Source organism: Silurus aristotelis (genome assembly GCF_946808225.1).
Source record: "Silurus aristotelis genome assembly, chromosome: 15".
Classification (NCBI taxonomy): domain Eukaryota; kingdom Metazoa; phylum Chordata; class Actinopteri; order Siluriformes; family Siluridae; genus Silurus; species Silurus aristotelis.
Window position 1 is genome coordinate 8473304 of NC_139588.1, and position 18983 is coordinate 8492286.

Consider the following 18983-nt stretch of genomic DNA (forward strand, 5'->3'; position numbering starts at 1 on the left):
TTGCAATTGTGAGCCACAGGGGTGTAACATTGGGTTGAATAACACCAGGGATGAATTCATGGTGAAATCTACATCATAAATACCATAACAACATAATCAACATAAATGTCACTATTTTTAAATTTGACAAAACTTTTAATGTTAGTGTTACATCTGTGCAATTATTTTAGAGTTAATTTGCAGAGTCCATTTCCCATGATCATCAGTCAAAAGGCCAAACAAGGATCTTCTATCTCTCTCTCGAAAAGCTACTAAAGATTCCTGAGCAGAGGTAGCAAAAGTACACACATCTTTTACTTAAGTAGAAGTACAGATACTCATGTTTTAAAATACTCTGGTAAAAGTTGAAGTACTGATTAAACTTTTTTACTTAAGTGAAAGTAAAGAAGTTTTGGCTCTAACATGTACTTAGATAGATAGATAGATAGATAGATAGATAGATAGATAGATAGATAGATAGATAGATAGATAGATAGATAGACAGACAGACAGACAGACAGACAGACAGACAGACAGACAGACAGACAGATAGACAGATAGATAGATAGATAGATAGATAGATAGATAGATAGATAGATAGATAGATAGATGTGATAGCCTAGTGGGTTAATGTCAGTATCCCCACAAGGATGAGTTTGATTCCTGGTCGAGCTGGTTGCTGTGTTGGTAAATAAAACTTCTGGATCTTGCCCCCTCTAGGTCCCCTGGTGGTCTAGTGGTTAAGATGCAGCGCTCCCACCGCTGCGACCCGGGTTCGATTCCCGGTCAGGGAACCATCCCCAGCCACTCTTAGTGCCGGTCCCAAGCCCGGATAAATTGGGGAGGGTTGCGTTAGGAAGGGCATCCAGCGTAAAACATGTGCCAAATCAAATGTGCGGAGGATCCGCTGTGGCGACCCCTAACGGGAGAAGCCGAAAAGAAAGTAGATCTTGCCCCCTCTGAAAACATTTCAATTCTGTGTTGGATTGATCTTGATTTCCTGGTCTTTAATGAAAGATAACTCCACCAAAAAAAAAGCACTTCTGTGGTAGCTCAGTGGGTTAAGGCTTGTGCCTGAACATGGTCCTTAATATAGTCCACGCTGGTGATAAGATTTCAAAGCCAGTCCTACATGCCTTCTTTCTTACTGCGCTGGCATGAAACAAAGTATGAACCCTCCAAAAAGCACACAGCTTTTCAGCTGCTTCCTATATCTTTCTTTAGTTTTATATTTTTGTGTTGATGGTTTAAAGGTAGATAGACCTGCTCTAAACAACCGTCTTGGCCTGTCTTCCCTGATGGTTCAGTGGGTTAAATCAGGTTTCTTGCTTTTGGTGGGGTTCAGGGTTCGAATCCTGCTTTCTGTCTGCCAGTCACAATCAGGATTCACTTCCTACATCTTTCTTTAGCGATATATTTTTGTTTTTAATGGGTTGAAAAGAAAGATAGACCTGCTCTAAACAAGCTTCCTATCCTGTCCTCACCGATGGTTCAATGGGTTAAATAAGCTTCCGAGCTTGTCCTCACCAAGTGGGGTTAGTGGGTTAAGGCTGGTACTTTGCTAATGTTGGTGGTCAGGGTTCAAATCTGGCTTTCTGTCTGCTAGTCATGAGGTAGGTTAAATTCCTGATTCCTACATATTCTTGTTTTGATCGGTTAAAAAGAAAGATAGACCTGCTTTACAGAAGCTTTCCAGCTGATGGTTCAGTGGGTTAATGCTGGTGCCTTGCTAATGGTGTGAATCAGGGTTTGAATCCTGCTTTGTCCCTGCTGGTCAGAGGTGGCAAAAGTACACACATCCTTTACCTAAGTAGAAGCAAAGATACTCATTTTTTTAAATACTCGGGTAAAAGTTAAAGTACTGATTAAACTTTTTTACTTAAGTGAAAGTAAAGAAGTTTTGGCTCTGACATGTACTTAAGTAAAAAGTAGTTATTACTGCTACCTGTTTTAACTGTTAACTGGACCTCACATGATAGATAGATAGATAGATAGATAGATAGATAGATAGATAGATAGATAGATAGATAGATAGATAGATAGATAGATAGATAGATAGATAGATAGATAGATAGATAGATAGATAGATAGATAGATAGATAGATAGATAGATAGATAGATAGATAGATAGATAGATAGATAGATAGATAGATAGATGTAATAGCCTAGTGGATTAATGTCAGTATCCCCACAAGGATGAGTTTGAGAGTTTGATTCCTGGTTGAGCTGGTTGCTGTGTTGGTAAATAAAACTTCTGGATCTTGTCCCCTCTGAAAACATTTCAATTCTGTCCTTTCTGTGTTGGATTGATCTTGATTTCCTGGTCTTTAATGAAAGATAACTCCACCAAAAAAAAGGCACTTCTGTGGTAGCTCAGTGGGTTAAGGCTTGTGCCTGAACATGGTCCTTAATATAGTCCACGCTGCTGATAAGGTTTCAAAGCCAGTCCTACATGCCTTCTTTCTTACTGCGCTGGCATGAAACAAAATTATGAACCCTCCAGTAAGCACACGTGCTTTTCAGCAGTGGTCGCTTAGTGGTTTAAGGCTTGTGCCTCATCTAAACATGCTTCCCAGTCTGATCTCTTTCATGGTTCAGTGGGTTAAGGCTAGTGCCTCATTGATGGTGAGGATCAGGGTTTGAATCCTGCTTTCTGCCTGCTAGTTGCGATGTAGATTATGTTCCTGCTTCCTAAATCTTTCTTTAGCTTTATATTCTTGTGTTGATGGTTTAAAGGTAGATAGACCTGCTCTAAACAACCTTCCTGCCCTGTCTTTCCTGATGGTTCAGTGGGTTAAATCAGGTTTCTTGCTTTTGGTGGGGTTTAGGGTTCGAATCCTGCTTTCTGTCTGCCAGTCACGATCAGGATTCACTTCCTACATCTTTCTTTAGCAATATATTTTTGTTTTTAATGGGTTGAAAAGAAAGATAGACCTGCTCTAAATAAGCTTCCTAGCCTGTCCTCACCAAGTGGGGTTAGTGGGTTAAGGCTGGTACTTTGCTAATGTTGGTGGTCAGGTTTCAAACCTGGCTTTTTGTCTGCTAGTCATGCGGTAGGTTAAATTTCTGATTCCTACATCTTCTTATTCTTGTTTTGATGGGTTAAAAAGAAAGATAGACCTGCTCTTGACAAGCTTCCCGGCTGATGGTTCAGTGGGTTAATGCTGGTGCCTTGCTAACGGTGTGAATCAGGGTTCGAATCCTGCTTTGTCCCTGCTAGTCACATTATGGGTTTGCTTCCTATGTCTGTCTTTAGCATTATATTCTTGTGTATGACACCGGAGAAAATGCACCTCTTCAAGTCATGTCAGGAAGCTTTTATATATATATATATATATATATATATATATATATATATATATATATATATATATATATATATATATATATATATATATAAAATAATAGACATTTTACAGATTTAAATGATGTATTGTTTTTTATGTCTACGATCAATATTTGGTGTTTGATTTCAGACTCAAAAATAAAACAAAAGTTTACTGATTAAAAATATTTTTATCTGGAGTTAAATTCTTTATTTTATATCGAATAAAGAAAGAAAAAAATTTGTGCCGTTTAAAATAATTTTAATTTTGACAGCCAAATATATATATATATATATATATATATATATATATATATATATATATATATATATATATATATATATATATATATATATATATTAATACAAAACTAATTAAAAATGTTGTTACCTAATGAATGTGTCCAGGCTGAAGATCCACATATAGAACACAAGCAGAGAAAAGATGATGATGATCAGGAATGTGTCTGTTCTCAGTCATGTTTACATCACTGACTCCCTCTGTCTCATCCACATTAACCCCAAACTTCTGACTGCCTTCTGTGGTGAGTGAGAGTCCATACTTTATACACCAGTGGATTGAACGCACAATGACAGGAAATCAGTTGTTCGGCTGAAATCGGCACGCAGTGAAAATAAAAAAATAATATTTCACCAAATCAATGGATTAAAACTAAAGTAACGAGTCTGTTTTGAAAATGTAAGAAGTAAAAAGTACAAATATTTGTGTAAAAATGTAATGAGTAAAAGTAAAAAGTTGTCTGAAAAATAAATTGTATAGTACTGATACTGAAAAAATCTACTTGAGTACAGTAACGAAGTATTTGTACTTCGTTACTTCCCACCTCTGCTGCTGGTCATGTTATGGGTTTGCTTCCTATGTCTGACTTTAGCATTATATTCTTGTGTTGATGGTTTGAAAGAAAAGATACACCTGCTCAAAACAATCATTGCAGCCAGTCCTTCCTGATGGTTCAGTGGGTTAAGACTGGTATTTCCCGGTTGGTGGGGTTGAGGGTTCGAATCCTGCTTTCTTTGTTTCTTTCTGGTCTGAATTTCTTGCTTTTAAGCATGAAACAAACGATAAACCCCCCAAAAAAAGAAGGTGTGTTGTGGGACTTGATGGCTTTGTGATAAAAGCCTTGCCTCTGAGTTCAGAGGTTGCTGGTTCGAATCTGGCTTGTCCCCACACTGGGTAAGCTGTGTGGAAAATAGTGTCTGGTGAGCAATGAGGTAGTTGACCCTAAACAAAGGCTGTGAAGACCTGCTGCTTCACAGCCTCAGAAAAAGTGAGGGTGATAGGTTTTTGGGAGAATTTTTCCCTATATATGCAAAACTAAGTCAATACTATTTTGAAAGTTTTTGCTTCATAACTCCCTGTTTTCAGCTTCTCAGACACCAGGGGGGCAGATGCCCGGATATTGCCCCCCTGCTTCAGGATACGCCCTCCGAAACCACACCCAACCTTCCACGCAGCCATTTCTGACACCTTCCTTACTACGGCCACCAGAACCTTCCACACTCTTAACTTTGAGCCCTGGCCGGGGTTTGAACCGGCAACCTCTCAACCCAGAGGTAAAGCTCTTCCAATTGAGCCACAGGATCTCCTGCGAGAACCTGATTTTTAGGACCTTTTTTGGTTCTTTTTAAACAATTTAAAGGAAAGCTAAGGGGTAGGAATCGAACCGGGTGAGTCAGACAGCAGCGACCACTTCACTGACCATTACACCAACACAGGGAGAGGCAATCAAGCCTTTGCTTATCGGACTCTTGGCTTTTCTATAGTTAGGAGACCAGTGTTTTCTCTTAGATCATGATGGTAGAGGGTCAAAACTTCTCCTTCCTGTACATTCTCTCAGTAACTCGAAGTCTATGAGAAGTGACTCAGGTACAAGAACCACATCTCCAACACCTGCACCACTGATATACCATGATTTACCAGCAACCAATTTTAATGATCTTTCATTGTTATGTTTTTAAAAACTTCTTATAAAGTTCAATATGAAACTAGAGGTAAGAATCGAACCAGGGAAGTCTTTCATCATAGATCACTAATGGCATTACTTTCAAAACTCAAAACTTTGTTAGACATGTAAATAAGCAGGAAAGACAGAGACAAAGACAAAGAGACACAGACACAGCTTTAGAAAGAGTGAGAAACAAATAGAGAGACAGCAATAGAGAGACATATACAGTGAGACAGAGACATTTACTTAAAGAGACACAGAGACAATTAGATAAAGAAAATAGAGAGACAAAGATAGTGAGATATAGCCACTTCCTGTTGGAAGTGTTTATCCTGAGCGACTCTTAATGATCTCATTTACTAAATGAGCAGTAGTGAGTTAAGTGCTTGCTCAGGTGCCCAAAACTGGCAGCTTGGAGGTGTTAAACATGTATCATATGTACAGCATGTGATATATATGTAAGCATATTGACAGTGATTATATATTAAGGCTATATCAGTGCAGAGATGAGTGGACATCATTTAGAGCCTTTGCTATGTTTCCACACGGACAGTTAATGAGTTGATACCGGAGAAAATGTCAGGAAGCTTTTATATATATATATATATATATATATATATATACACACACAATTATAGACATTTTACAGATTTAAACGATGTATTGTTTTTAGCCGTACGATCAATAAAGACAGTAATTTAAGTTTGTGTCTCCATTATGAGGGAAAAACCCACAAAAAACCACCCAGAGGGTTAATTGTGAGAATCATGACGGATTTTGGTGTTTGATTTGAGACTCAAAATACAAAACTAATTAAAAATATTGTTACGTAATGAATGTGTCCAGGCTGAAGATCCACATATAGAACACAAGCAGAGAAAAGATGATGATGATCAGGAATGTGTCTGTTCTCAGTCATGTTTACATCAGTCATGTTTACATGTTTAACCCCAAACTTCTTACTGCCTTCTTTGGTGAGTAAGAGTCAGGACTTTATACACCAGTGGATTGAAAAAGACGCACAGTAACAGGAAATCGGTTGTTCGGCTGAAATCGGCGCGCAGTGAAAATAAAAAAATAATATTTCACCAAATCAATGGATTAAAACTAAAGTAACGAGTCTGTTTTGAAAATGTAAGAGGTAAAAGTACAGATATTTGTGCAAAAATGTAATGAGTAAAAGTAAAAAGTTTTCTGAAAAATAAATAGTGGAGTAAAGTACTGATACCAAAAAAATCTACTTAAGTACAGTAACGAAGTATTTGTACTCCATTACTTCCCACCTCTGTGCCTAAATATGTGCTTTTTGATCATCCTTTTTCACACTTGGTCCCTTTTGCTGTTATAATAACCTCCACTCGTCTGCTGTAAAGATATTTTGCTAGATTTTGGAGTGTGCTTGTAGAGATTTGTGCTCATTCAGTCACAAGGGTGTTAGTAAAGTCAGGTACTGATGTAGGTAGGTGAGGAGGCCTGGGGTGCAGTCAGTGTTCCAAATTATTCCAAAGAGGATTTCATTAGGGTTGAGGTCAGAGCTCTATAGCAGGCCACATAAAATCATCCACTCAACCCATTTAAAGCTTGTATGAGGCATAGGGCATTACCATGCTGGAAAAGGTTTGGGTCTGCAAAGGCTTGGGTCTCTTGGGTGCCTCGAGCAAGACCCTGAAACCTCTGTCTTCGAGGGGTGCTGCAACAGGGCTTACCCTGCACTCTTACCACTGCTTCCTAGCATCAATTGGTTTTGCAAAGAAATAGTCATTTTTCTGTGAGATCAATAAAATATAATAAATAAATAAATATTCATAAAAGCTGCACTTGTATCCATCTGTCAGACATGGTAATTTCATATTATGGCAATAAATGTTTTTTTAGTTAATATTCTATTTATTAATAGCTAAATAGATTTCTGACCCAGCAGCAAGTGAAAGATTTTTAGTTTTGTAGCCCTGCCATTTTCTTGACTTTTGAAAACCTATTTAACTTGTGCTTTGAGATACAGCTTCCCTTTGGCTGTATGTCTTAAGCCTGACCACTGGGACACCAATGTCAAGTTCATACAGCCCTAAAACTGCTGATCACTCTCTTTTAAGATAAACTACCCCCCCCCCCCCCCCACACACACACACACACACACACACACACACCCCTTCTCTCTGTGTCTGTCTCAATGCTTGTATCCATGAACTGACCTACAGGCAACAAATTCTAATGTCCCTCTGCCCCAGCTTCGAGCTCCACAGGACGAGAGGAGAATATGTAATATTAGTGCTCTGCCTCTTTTCACAAGCAGCCCCTTTACTCCCCCTAGCTATCTCTCTCTGATATCTCCTGCTGAGATGTTAAAAGGAGGAAAAGAAAAGAGAGAGGCTTCTCTGCATGCAATATCTGTTCTGTGTTCACACTGGTTCAGGTGGCTTTTTTTGTCTTGCAGCCAGGGCTGCCTGTAAGTGACTTAAACAGATCAAAATGGCCTGGTGTGTTCAGTAGTGTAATTAAAACAATGAACTGTGTGGATGTTTGTTTTGTAACCTGTTAGACAAAGATTAGGTGTGTGTTTTCTGTACTTCCTGGCTTTGAGTTTAAATAAGTTTTTGGCCCAAATCTTCACTTATTGTTACAAAAATAATAAGAGTCACGTGACAAAAGAACTAACGACACAGACCAGAAGATATGAGAGGTGAAGCTACTTATTCTGTTCATCATAATTTCTCCTTAGCTGCATTGTCGTATTTTGATTATAGGAACTATAGTCAAAATTCAAAGGAATTAATTAACTAAATAAATAAAAAATATATATTGATTTATTTTAATGAACGTGATTCAAAGAAACAAGTCAGTAAAATTATCCGGTCTTTCTATTACTAATATGAAATAGCAGGTGCTGACTGTACAGCCTGGTACCAAAAGCCTCCTAGCAAAAGCAATTCATAACCTTGTATAAGCATATAATGTGTAGGTTTCACCCCGCTTGTCACAACATGTCCTAAATAAGCATCAGCTGCCACTCCTTTAAAACAATTTATTTGTTTTCAGAGTGGATGCTTGTTTGTTCGAACAAAGAGCAAATTTTAGCATCCAGCCACAGAGATAGAATTTATAGTTCAGTACACCTCGGTGCCTGAGGTGCTCACCACTCGGCTATCATTTTTCAACATCATATTGAATTGAACACAAAGGTTTCCAGAGAGGACAGATTCCAGGATAAGAATAGTGTGTATTTCCCGTGATAATATGCTGCAAACCCCTAAACAGCATTCATTCATTTATCCTCAATAACCACCTTTTCTGGACAGGGTCCTGGGTCCACATTGGCACCAAGGCAAAGGAATTTCCAGTCTATCTCAAGGCATCGTGCACATACTCATTTCTCACCAATATTTTGTGTAGCTGAAAAGGAGGAGGATGGAATGCCCGGAGCATGATTGGATGCGAGGACAGACAAGGGCACCTTGGGGACATACCCCTGGTATAAGGTAAAGAAAGGCACTGGCCATGCCTGAGGTGAACTCTACAGGACGGGCTCATAGAAAGGGCGTGAAGGTTCTCAACTCTCTTTAGAGGCGAGATGGCCAGTAGAAAACAGTCTTGACTGTTAAAAATCTTAAGGACACCTGGAGCAGGGGCTTGAAAGGAGGTTTAGACAAGGCCTCCAAGACAATGGCCAGGACTCACACAGGCACTCTGGGGCGGTACCATGAAGGAAACGTGTCACTATCGGGTTTTTCCTTAGCAACTGCTCGGCAAGCGGAGCAAGATAAGCCACAATAGCGGACACATAAAAATTTAGGGTGGAAGGAGACAGCCTTTTTGGTGAACTGTTCTTTAAAGAATTTTAGCACTGGGCTAACCGAGCAGTTAACTGGGTCTAACTGGTGACCTCCGCACCATGTAGTGAACAAGCGCCACTTTCCTCATATGACCCCCTCGTGAAGGGAGCACTGGATTAAAGAATGTTCTCTACGTCCTTGGCCGAAGGACCAGTGACTAAGAGCTAAGCCCTCAGGGGCCACACCACAGTCTCCACAGCTCGGGGCGGTGGTAAGGCCAAGCACCCCCTGCCTGAGAAAGAAGGGTGTTTGAGAAGGTTTACCAGGTCGGCAAACCATGGAAAGAGATACCAGGAGGAAATAGGCTCCATCCCAGTGAACTCTCTCCAGAACTCCCAGGAGAAGCGCTACAGGGGGAAAAGCATACAGGCAGAGCCTCGGCCACGCCTGTACCATGGCGTCCAGCCTAAAAGGGGCTGGATGAGTAAGGAAGAACCAGAGGGAAAAATGAATTTTTGAGTCACAAACAGGGTTACTTGTACTTGTGGCAGCGGAGGCATGATCGAGCGCAGGTTTGTGAATGAAGAGTGAGGCCGGGTGCAGAAAAGCGATAAGAATGACACACCTGAGGGAGTTTTTGCTAATGAGTGTTCTCTGTTTGCAGTGAGTGGAGGGAGCACATAAAAGGAGCGAGATAAGGGCACTGGATGGTACCTGCAAGCTCTGTGTGTGCACGTGTGAGTGTGTGTAGTCCTGTGAAATGCTCCATTAAACTGATCTGTTTAGAACTGGTCGTTGTCCTGAGAGTGTTCCTTCCTCTGAACCTCTTGCTCTCCTACACTGGTGCCAAAACCCAGGAAGGCATGCAGGACGAACCGCCATGAAATCTAACCGCACTCTGTCAGGTGCACGCCATACAGGAACAGCGGTTCCATGAGCTGATCCAAACCCAGGCAGAGAACCTGGAAGCGTTCTGGAGAGCGCTGGGCAGTCGAGAAGCTCCGGACAGACCTTCGACGATCAAAAACTAAATTCAGTACGTTCTTGACCTGAAAGTAAAACTCCACACCCTAGGACAACTAACCCTGGGGAATTTGCTACAGGTCCAAGAAAGGCAATCCTGGCTGTATAATAGGGGTGTGGAGCTGTGACAATTTTCACCGGTAGTAAGTCCTCGACTATGAGGTGCAGGGCACAGATAGAGGCAATGCACTTCAGGTGTACCACCTCAACCTCCTGAAACCATGGAGGGAGGCGGTCCCTGTGTCTTTAGCGATGCTGGTTCCTGAGAGGGAGGGAGAAGCTGGGACCGGAGGTTAGGCCAAAATCCGCATCAAAATTCGTCTTGGTCCCCTGTGGAGACCACCTCTTGCCATCGCAGAGATCACATGTAGAGAGGTTGCAACATGTGTTTTTCCCCCTACCTGGTTAAACAAACCTCATAGAACACCATATTAAGATGCCTCCAGGTATGGTGGTACGTAGTCGTCCATACCAGCTACCCGAACACAAAAAAACATGGTTCAGGATGAACTCAAGGCTATGCTTGACATGGGGGAAGTCGAGGAGTCTCACAATGATTGGAGCAGCCCAGCGGTCCTGGTGACCAAGAGTGACGGGTCGGTTCGGGTTGGGTTTCCACTTGAGTCATGGGCAGATGCGTCCCCAAATTGATAAGACAGAAACAATTGCAACTTGCCCGAAACCCAAGACCAAAAAGGAGGTGAGACGGTTCCCGGAGCTGGCTGGCTTTGTCCTAAAAGTAAATTGGACGTCACCAGCCTGCTGACCAATCTCACTAAAAAGGGAGCGCCAAAGACAGTCCAGTGGGTGGAGTCGTGCCAGCAGGCTTTTTCTCTGGTAAAAGCTGCACTCTGTGGTGGACCGCTTTTACATGATCCTAACTTCTCTCTCCCCCTTATATTGTCCCAGGTGGTGGAGGAGAAGGAGCACCTTTTAGAAGGAGTGCCTGGTCATCAAGTGGGTGGTCCTCACCCTCCGATACTCCGATCTGTTGGGATGGACCTTCACTCTCTCTTTAGACCATGCCCCGCTCCAGTGGCTGGATGAGCCATGAAAGATAGGGCTATTTCTATAGACCTTGGGCAGAGCAGCCACCAATGACAGCCCCCAACCTGAGATGAAGGTGTATATCCTTAATGTTACGTGACAACAAGGAGCCCCCACAGCACGGGGCGCTGTAACTGGAACCCGGGTTCCCTCCACATGTCTAAGGCCCGTAAGGCTCGCCGCAAGCCCTTGATTGTGCGGAGTGGAGTGAGCCACCACTAATGTGCAGGAGCCCAATTGGTACCACATTGGGCACGGCTGCCATCAGACCCAGCTGTCTTTGAAATTGCTTCACAGTGAGTAGCTAGCCTTCTCTCACTCTCACTCTCGACGGCCGTGAGGATAGACTCAACTTGCTGAAGACAGCTGCGACCGCATAATGGTTGAATCCCACACTACAGCTAAATAGGTGGTTCTCTGTACCAGAGAAAGTACAGTTTACTTGACGTTCAGTCTTAACCCCAATTCCTTCATATGGGCAAGAACGACATCTCGATGCCGGGTCGCAAAGTGCTCTGATCGAGGCAATATTAACCAGTCGTTGATATAATTCAGTATGCAGATGCCCTGGAGTCTTAGAGGAGCCAGAGGCTCATCCACACACTTTGTGGGAAGTTGTGGGGTGAGAGTGCAAGGCTGAACGGAAGGACCCAATATTGGTAAGCTTCGGCCCTAAAAGCAAACCTTAGGAAGTTCCGGTATGAAGGTAGGATGGATACGTGAAAATACACGTCTTTTAAATATATCATGACAAAACAGTCCTCTGACCTGATTTGGGATATGACTTGTTTCAGAGTGAGAATCTCGAACCTGAGTCTCAACAGAGAGCGGTTTAGGACAAGACCCGAGTTTAATCACATAGCCTCTGTCTACAGTGCGCAAGACCCACTGCAACATGCCCGGCAGGCATTTCCAGGCTCCCAGATAGCTCTTTAGGGAATCAGTCTCTCTAGACTGCTGGTGTGCCTAGAGCTGGGGCTATTCCCTGCCGCAGCTCTAACGTCCTCCTGAGAGGCCCCCCTATTTGCTAGATTCCTGGGCGGAAGCTGAGGGGAGTACTCACCAATATTGCTGTACCCTGAAGCACCATATATGCATCGCCAAACAGGCCAGTCTGCACCAGGGCAAACAGGGGCGTCAGACAAATCTGACGGGGTGAGCCAGAGGTGTCTCTCATTGAAGACCAGGGTGTACATAGACCAGCTGATGAGCCAGATCTGTAGCACGACACGCTGCGTAGCTCTCGGACCCCATCACTGCCCATAGGCACTCTCTCGTACAGCTCCCGCAAGTCGGCCTAATAAACCTGCGGTACTGGGGCCTTAATGGATTACACAGCACACATGCAGAGATAGCCAGCCAGCATCTCTTCAACCCAAGGCATCATCCCAAACCGCAATACTTCAGCCCCATTATATTAGCGTAGAGAGAAACGTTGGGGCTGAAAAGGTGGGCCGAATAAGGGCTATTCCATGACCTGGTCACCTCAGTGTGCAGGTCTGGTCTATATATATAAAGTGTGTGTGTGTGTGTCTGTGTGTGTGTGTGTGTGTGTGTGTGTGTGTGTGTGTGTGTGTGTGCGTGTGTGTGTAGAAATCATCATAGTGGCTATTAATATATTTTCTATTTTCATTATCCAAAAGATTATCCAAAAGAAGTGGTGCATAACCAATAAATTGTGTTTTATGCAATATACAGATTTATATCAGATATATATTAGACAGACACATTTTTCATTGTTGGCACAATACATTTACGGGTAAATTGCACATTGCAAATAGCTCTGTTTTTCTCTGATTTGCCTTATCACTTATTCTCTAATTATTCTCTATGTGTTTGAACCTCAGTTCAAAGTTAAACTGGCTCATAAATATTGATGTGATCTAAAAATTAAACACCACCTCACTGATGAGAGGATGAATATCGAAATAAGGATGATAACCAACTGATAAAAAAAATCTGAATTTGATTATACCTGCTGCAGATTACTTTTCCGACCAAGTCCTTACTTCTAGCACATCTTTTGGGTAAAGGATGACAAAGTGAACTAATTTAAATGCATTAGTGCAGTTGAATATGTATTATATACAAAAACTATAAAGGTGAACATAATGAGCAGATACACACACTTCTCTCTCTCTCTCTCTCTCTCTCTCTCTCTCTCTCTCTCTCTCTCTCTCTCTCTCTCTCTCTCTCTCTCTCACACACACACACACACACTTACACACACACACACACTCACACACACACACACACACGCGCACACACGCACGCACACACGCACGCACACACACACACACACACGCGCACACACACCCCTCTCATCACATACAGTATCTGGATAACACGCCTTCTCCATTCAGTGTAATAGTCTTGCTTGCACCTCATTCTTCTGATGTCTAAGGAAAGATAGGGCTAGAGAGCCTAATTCAAGCTGTATTGTCTGCAAAATAGTCCTTTATTGTCTGCCTTTGTGTATAAACTCTTGTCAGATAACAGCTGAATTATGGTATAAGACTATTTACACTGGTGAGTACACTGAAAACTTATGCGACCTTTCAGATGTGCAACTCTAAGCGAATCATAGGCAGCTAATGGTTTTGCTCAGGTTCCAGTGAGATTTTTTTCTAACTCTATTAAAGTAAATTAATTTGCATAGTTAAATATTTTCCTTCATACCTTTTTACTTGTATGCCTTTTCGTGATTTCGTCTTTTTGTTTGTATTTTTGTACTTTAGGACTGATTTATGCTTCTGTGAGTGTGTACAGAATCTGTGACCTGCATGAGAACACCTCCAGGGCACAGTCCAGATTTAGATGAAGAGTCAGTGTGTCCTTTAGGGGGCAGTGACACAGGAAACACTCCAGATTCGACTGAATTGGTCAGTGAAGAGTCAAAATAAACAATAGACTATCATTCACTGTAGGAATGTGTGATCAATTATCACATTGAAAGTGGTTTTACTCATCTGTACTCAGTGGTTTGAGCTCTATTTTTATTGAAGCAATAACAAATACACAATTCTATCAATCATAGATTTATAATGCTTAAATAAAAAAAAATATATTGAGTTGCTTTGTGTACACATACATTATGGCTGTTTTGGGAGATGGATGGAAGAAAGTGAAAGTATAGGCTCCTTCATTAAATATTCACATTCTTTTAGTTAAAACAGCCTGATTTGTGCATTTTGCTATACATTCAGTGAGTAAATGCAGCTTAGTTTAGTATTAAAACAGAGGTTTAATAAGGTTCTGATGTGCTCTACTCAAATGCACATAAATGTATTATGTTTAATCTTTATTTAGAATTTTTCAAAATGCTGAAGAAAAAAAACAGGCATTGAACTAAAAATTGGCCCCTCCTTGAACTGCCACCTTAACGTGGTGGAGGGGTTTGAGTACCCGAATGACCCTAGGAGCTATGTTGTCCGGGGCTATATGCCCCTGGTAGGGTCTCCCCAAGGCAAACGGGTCCTAGGCGACGGGTCAGACTAAGAGCGGTTGAAAAAACCCCTTATGAGACAGAACAGATCAAGGACCATGACATCACCCGGTATGGCGCAGCCGGGGCCTCACCCTGGAGCCAGGCCCGGGGTTGGGGCTCGTATGCGAGCGCCTGGTGGCCGGGCCTTCCCCCACGGGGTCCGGCCGGGCTCAGCCCGAAGGAGCGACGTGGGGCCGCCTTCCCGTGGGCTCACCACCTGCAGGAGGGGCCAGTGCAAAGAGGGGGCCTCGACAACCCGATCCCTGGACCCGGAAGCTAGCTCTAGGGACGTGGAATGTCACCTCGCTGGCGGGGAAGGAGCCTGAGATTGTGCGTGAGGTTGAAAGGTTCCGACTAGAGATAGTCGGGATCACCTCTACGCACGGCTTGGGCTCTGGAACCACACTCCTTGAGAGAGGATGGACTCTTCACCACTCTGGAGTTGCCCATGGTGAAAGGCGGCGGGCTGGTGTGGGTTTACTTATAGCCCCCCAGCTCAGCCGCCATGTGTTGGAGTTTACCCCGGTGAATGAGAGGGTCGTTTCCCTGCGCCTACGGGTCGGGGATAGGTCTCTCACTGTCGTGTGTGCCTACAGGCCAAACGGCAGTGTAGAGAACCCGGCCTTCTTGGGTTCTCAGATGAAACGACCACAAAGTCGATCATCGACCTACGGCCGTATGTCTTGGACACTCGGGTAAAGAGAGGGGCGGAGCTGTCAACTGATCACCACCTGGTGGTGAGTTGGAGCCGATGGCGGGGGAGGAAGCTGGACAGACTTGGCAGACCCAAGCGTACTGTGAGGGTCTGCTGAGAACGTTTGGCCGAGTCTACTGTCAGAGAGATCTTCAACTCCCACCTCCGGCGGAGCTTCGACCGGATCCCGAGGGAGGCTGGAGATATTGAGTCCGAGTGGACCATGTTCTCCACCTCCATTGTCGAAGCGGCCGCTCGGAGCTGTGGCTGTAAAGTCTCCGGTGCCTGTCGAGGCGGCAATCCCTGAACCCGGTGGTGGACACCGGAAGTTAAGGATGCCGTCAAGCTGAAGAAGGAGTCCTATAGGGCCTGGTTGGCTTGTGGGACTCCTGAGGCAGCCGGCGGGTACTCGGTCACTCGGGAGGAGCTCAGAGTAGAGCCGCTGCTCCCCCACATCGAGAGGGGTCAGCTGAGGTGGCTCGGGCATCTGTTCCGGATGCCTCCTGGACGCCTTCCCGGGAAGGTGTTCCGGACGCGTCCCACTGGGAGGAGACCCCGGGGAAGACCTAGGACACGCTGGAGAGACTATGTCTGGCCTGGGAACGCCTCGGTGTCCCCCCGGAAGAGCTGGAAAAAGTGTCTAGGGAGAGGGAAGTCTGGGCATCTCTGCTTAGACTACTGCCCCCGCGACCCGGCCCCAGATAAGCGGTAGAAGATGAGATGAGATGAGATGAGATTGAACTAAAAAAACTGAATACTAAAAAACTAAAAAAAAAAAAAAGAAATTACTCAAAAAAAAAAACCCAAAACACTGAAAATCATTAATTATATCTCTACTTTAAGAAAACAAATATCTTAGATAAATATATTGACAATATATGGAAATGTATATAATAAGGAATGATGGTGGGCAAATCAGGCCTTATAAAGGAGATAATTTTTTATTGTTGCAGACACACAGTGAGCAAATTCTAACTCCACACACTCCCAGTAAAACTGTGGAGTTCACTGTGGGAGCTCGTGCTCTTACCACAGCTTCTTATGAAACACATCATATTTATTCACTTCAAAATAGCAAGGAACAGCATGTTTTTCTAAAATGTAGTGCAATAAAGAATAAGATATTACACATAAAACTTTAGTGAAATAAAAGTTTTTTAGAACTCTGAAGAAGTACTGATACTGATTCATTAATTTCCACCAAAAGATGCCCAAAACCTTTTTTTTTTTCTCCACATAATCACTACAATACTTGGGTCAAAACCGAGAGGAATAGTTACTCGGATGTTTAAATGTTCATTCAATGGTCTTATAAATACACAATAACAAGTTGTTTACTCAACAGAACTGACTGAACCGATCAGCAATTATTCCTCACTAATGATAGCATGCTCAGAGACCGTGTTACATGAACTCTGATGTGGATCATTTCTCGCAGTAAGCTTAGAACTCTTACTGTACAGTACTGACAATATTATTTTTTAATTAGTAGATGTATAAGTTAATGGAACATTTGCTTACCTAGGCGCATGGTATAATCAAGACAATATAGTGGTTAAGGCATTGGACTCTGGACAGGAAGGTCACAAGTACAAATCCCAGCACCACCAAGCTGTCATTGCTAGGCCCATGAGCAAGACCCTTAATAGGGGCATCTGCCAAATGCCATAAATGTAAATGTCAATGGTGATGACTAACAAGGGTTAGCAGGGGTACTTACATTTTGTCCATACTAAATGCCATTAAAGTTACAATTCAAATGTTGACAAATAAACTACAGACACTGTATACATGCAATGCTAGTTGTTTTTTATATTCTCAAGTTTCATTCTATATCTCAAAGTTGTATTTCCCAAATGGCTCAGGTTCAGTATGAAGGTATGTCATTTCTCATGCTAGACACTACAATATATTATGGCATTAGAAAAAAAACCTTTATCTTTAAACCTAAATTTAGCATGTCTGCTGTAATCCACAGGAGGCTATGGGATGTTTGCCCCGGTCCTTCTCTTGCAGTGTGATAAGGTAATAGATGCAGTAGGTCTTTCCTCCAGGCTGCTGCCTCAATCTCATTTTCTGATTAGAAGCTCCTTGCCTATATCTGTCTGCTCCATGGCTTGGAGCCTAATTTATGAGCGTGTACTGCCAGCCAGAATGGGACAGACCAGGCATTGGGGAGAACCGCAATTTGTATTGATTTGGCTTTTGGATGGAAAGATGGAGGACAAAAGCAGGAGAGAAAAGAGAGGAAAAGAGGAATGAAAGATAGCTCAGCTCATTGATGAAAAACCCATCAGTCTTTGTTTGAGAAGGACTACGAAAGATCAGACGATGTAGAGCTGGTGAAAATGGTCTAGGCTTGTGTGTGTATAATGTATATCTCAAGAGTATTAAGATGAATAGCAAAAGGGCTGAATGTATACATTTGGGATTTAGTTTAACACTGGACCGGTCACCTCACCTGCACACTTACATACAGTCCAAAAATCTGACACCACAATGATGAGCTGGGTTATATTTTCAACATAAAATTGGAAATAAAATCAGTAGTTTTTAGAGTTTTGAAATATTTGAAACGGAGAAAGAAAATGTTCAATATTTAATACTCCAAATTCTGCACTAGTCTGATGTCCCTTATTTAAATATAATCAAATGTTTAATATTGAGCACTTAAGTACAGTCAGTCAGATTTTTCTCATGCTTAATCTCTTGCATTTAAGCTTGATTACAGACCCTCAGATCACATGGATTTAAAAAGGTTTTAACCTTTTAAACCACAAACATATGTAGTCCGTGTCAGCTCGGGTGCACACTGTCTAAATGCTAAGATCCTCAAAAATGTATGTAAATGTTTTAAAGGTTCTTCTTCATTTACTTAAATTGTTTTCAGTATACTGTACACACACTTGCATGAGTCTCTGATGGCTGGGATTCCTACAATTACTGAAAGCTCCGCAGAAATAAGCATTCTGTTGTACCAATGGAAGCCTGTCTACAGCACAAATCCTAGATGATACAATTACATTTAACATGTTGCCTATAGTGGCCCATATCTCACAGAATAATACCTAAAAAAAATCTCCTTCTCACAGATACACACACACACACACACACACACACACACACACACACACACACACACACACACACACACACACACACACACACCTTCTTTACTCCAGACTGCAGACATTCAATTCGGCCCTAATCAGCAGAAATGCCCGACACTGTTTAACCTCCAAAACCCTTGGTCGCATTTCTGTGACAGCCTCATGACTAAAAATGCTGCTGCAAGCTCTCTCACTCTCACTCTCTCTCTCTCTCTCTCTCTCTCTCTCTCTCTCTCTCTCTCTCTCTCTCTCTCACACACACACACACACACACACACACACACACACACACACACACACACTTTTTCTCTCTATCACACACGCACAGTATTAATGTCAGAATACACAAACCATATGCAATATAATGATACACACCACAACATATACACACAGCACATACACACACACTCGCACACGTACGCAGTAGACACACTTTTTCAATTACGGTAGCAATTTCCTATCGTCCGACTGCCAGCGAACCTGTGGTAATTAATGAGCCTTTATATTCTATAATCTGATCTCAGATCAGAATTGGACACATTTGATAAGTGGAATGGAATGTGTGAAAGCTCATTTTGACT

At 42.5% G+C, this 18983-nt stretch overlaps 1 long non-coding RNA gene across 1 annotated transcript; it reads left to right on the top strand.

Annotated features, from left to right (window-relative positions):
* The first annotated feature begins 321 nt into the window (after positions 1 to 321).
* Positions 322 to 2243, top strand: LOC310738403. The gene is made up of 2 exons (XR_014537080.1): positions 322 to 654; positions 2206 to 2243. It is a non-coding gene; the product is annotated as an uncharacterized lncRNA (long non-coding RNA).
* Positions 2244 to 18983: the final 16740 nt, after the last annotated feature.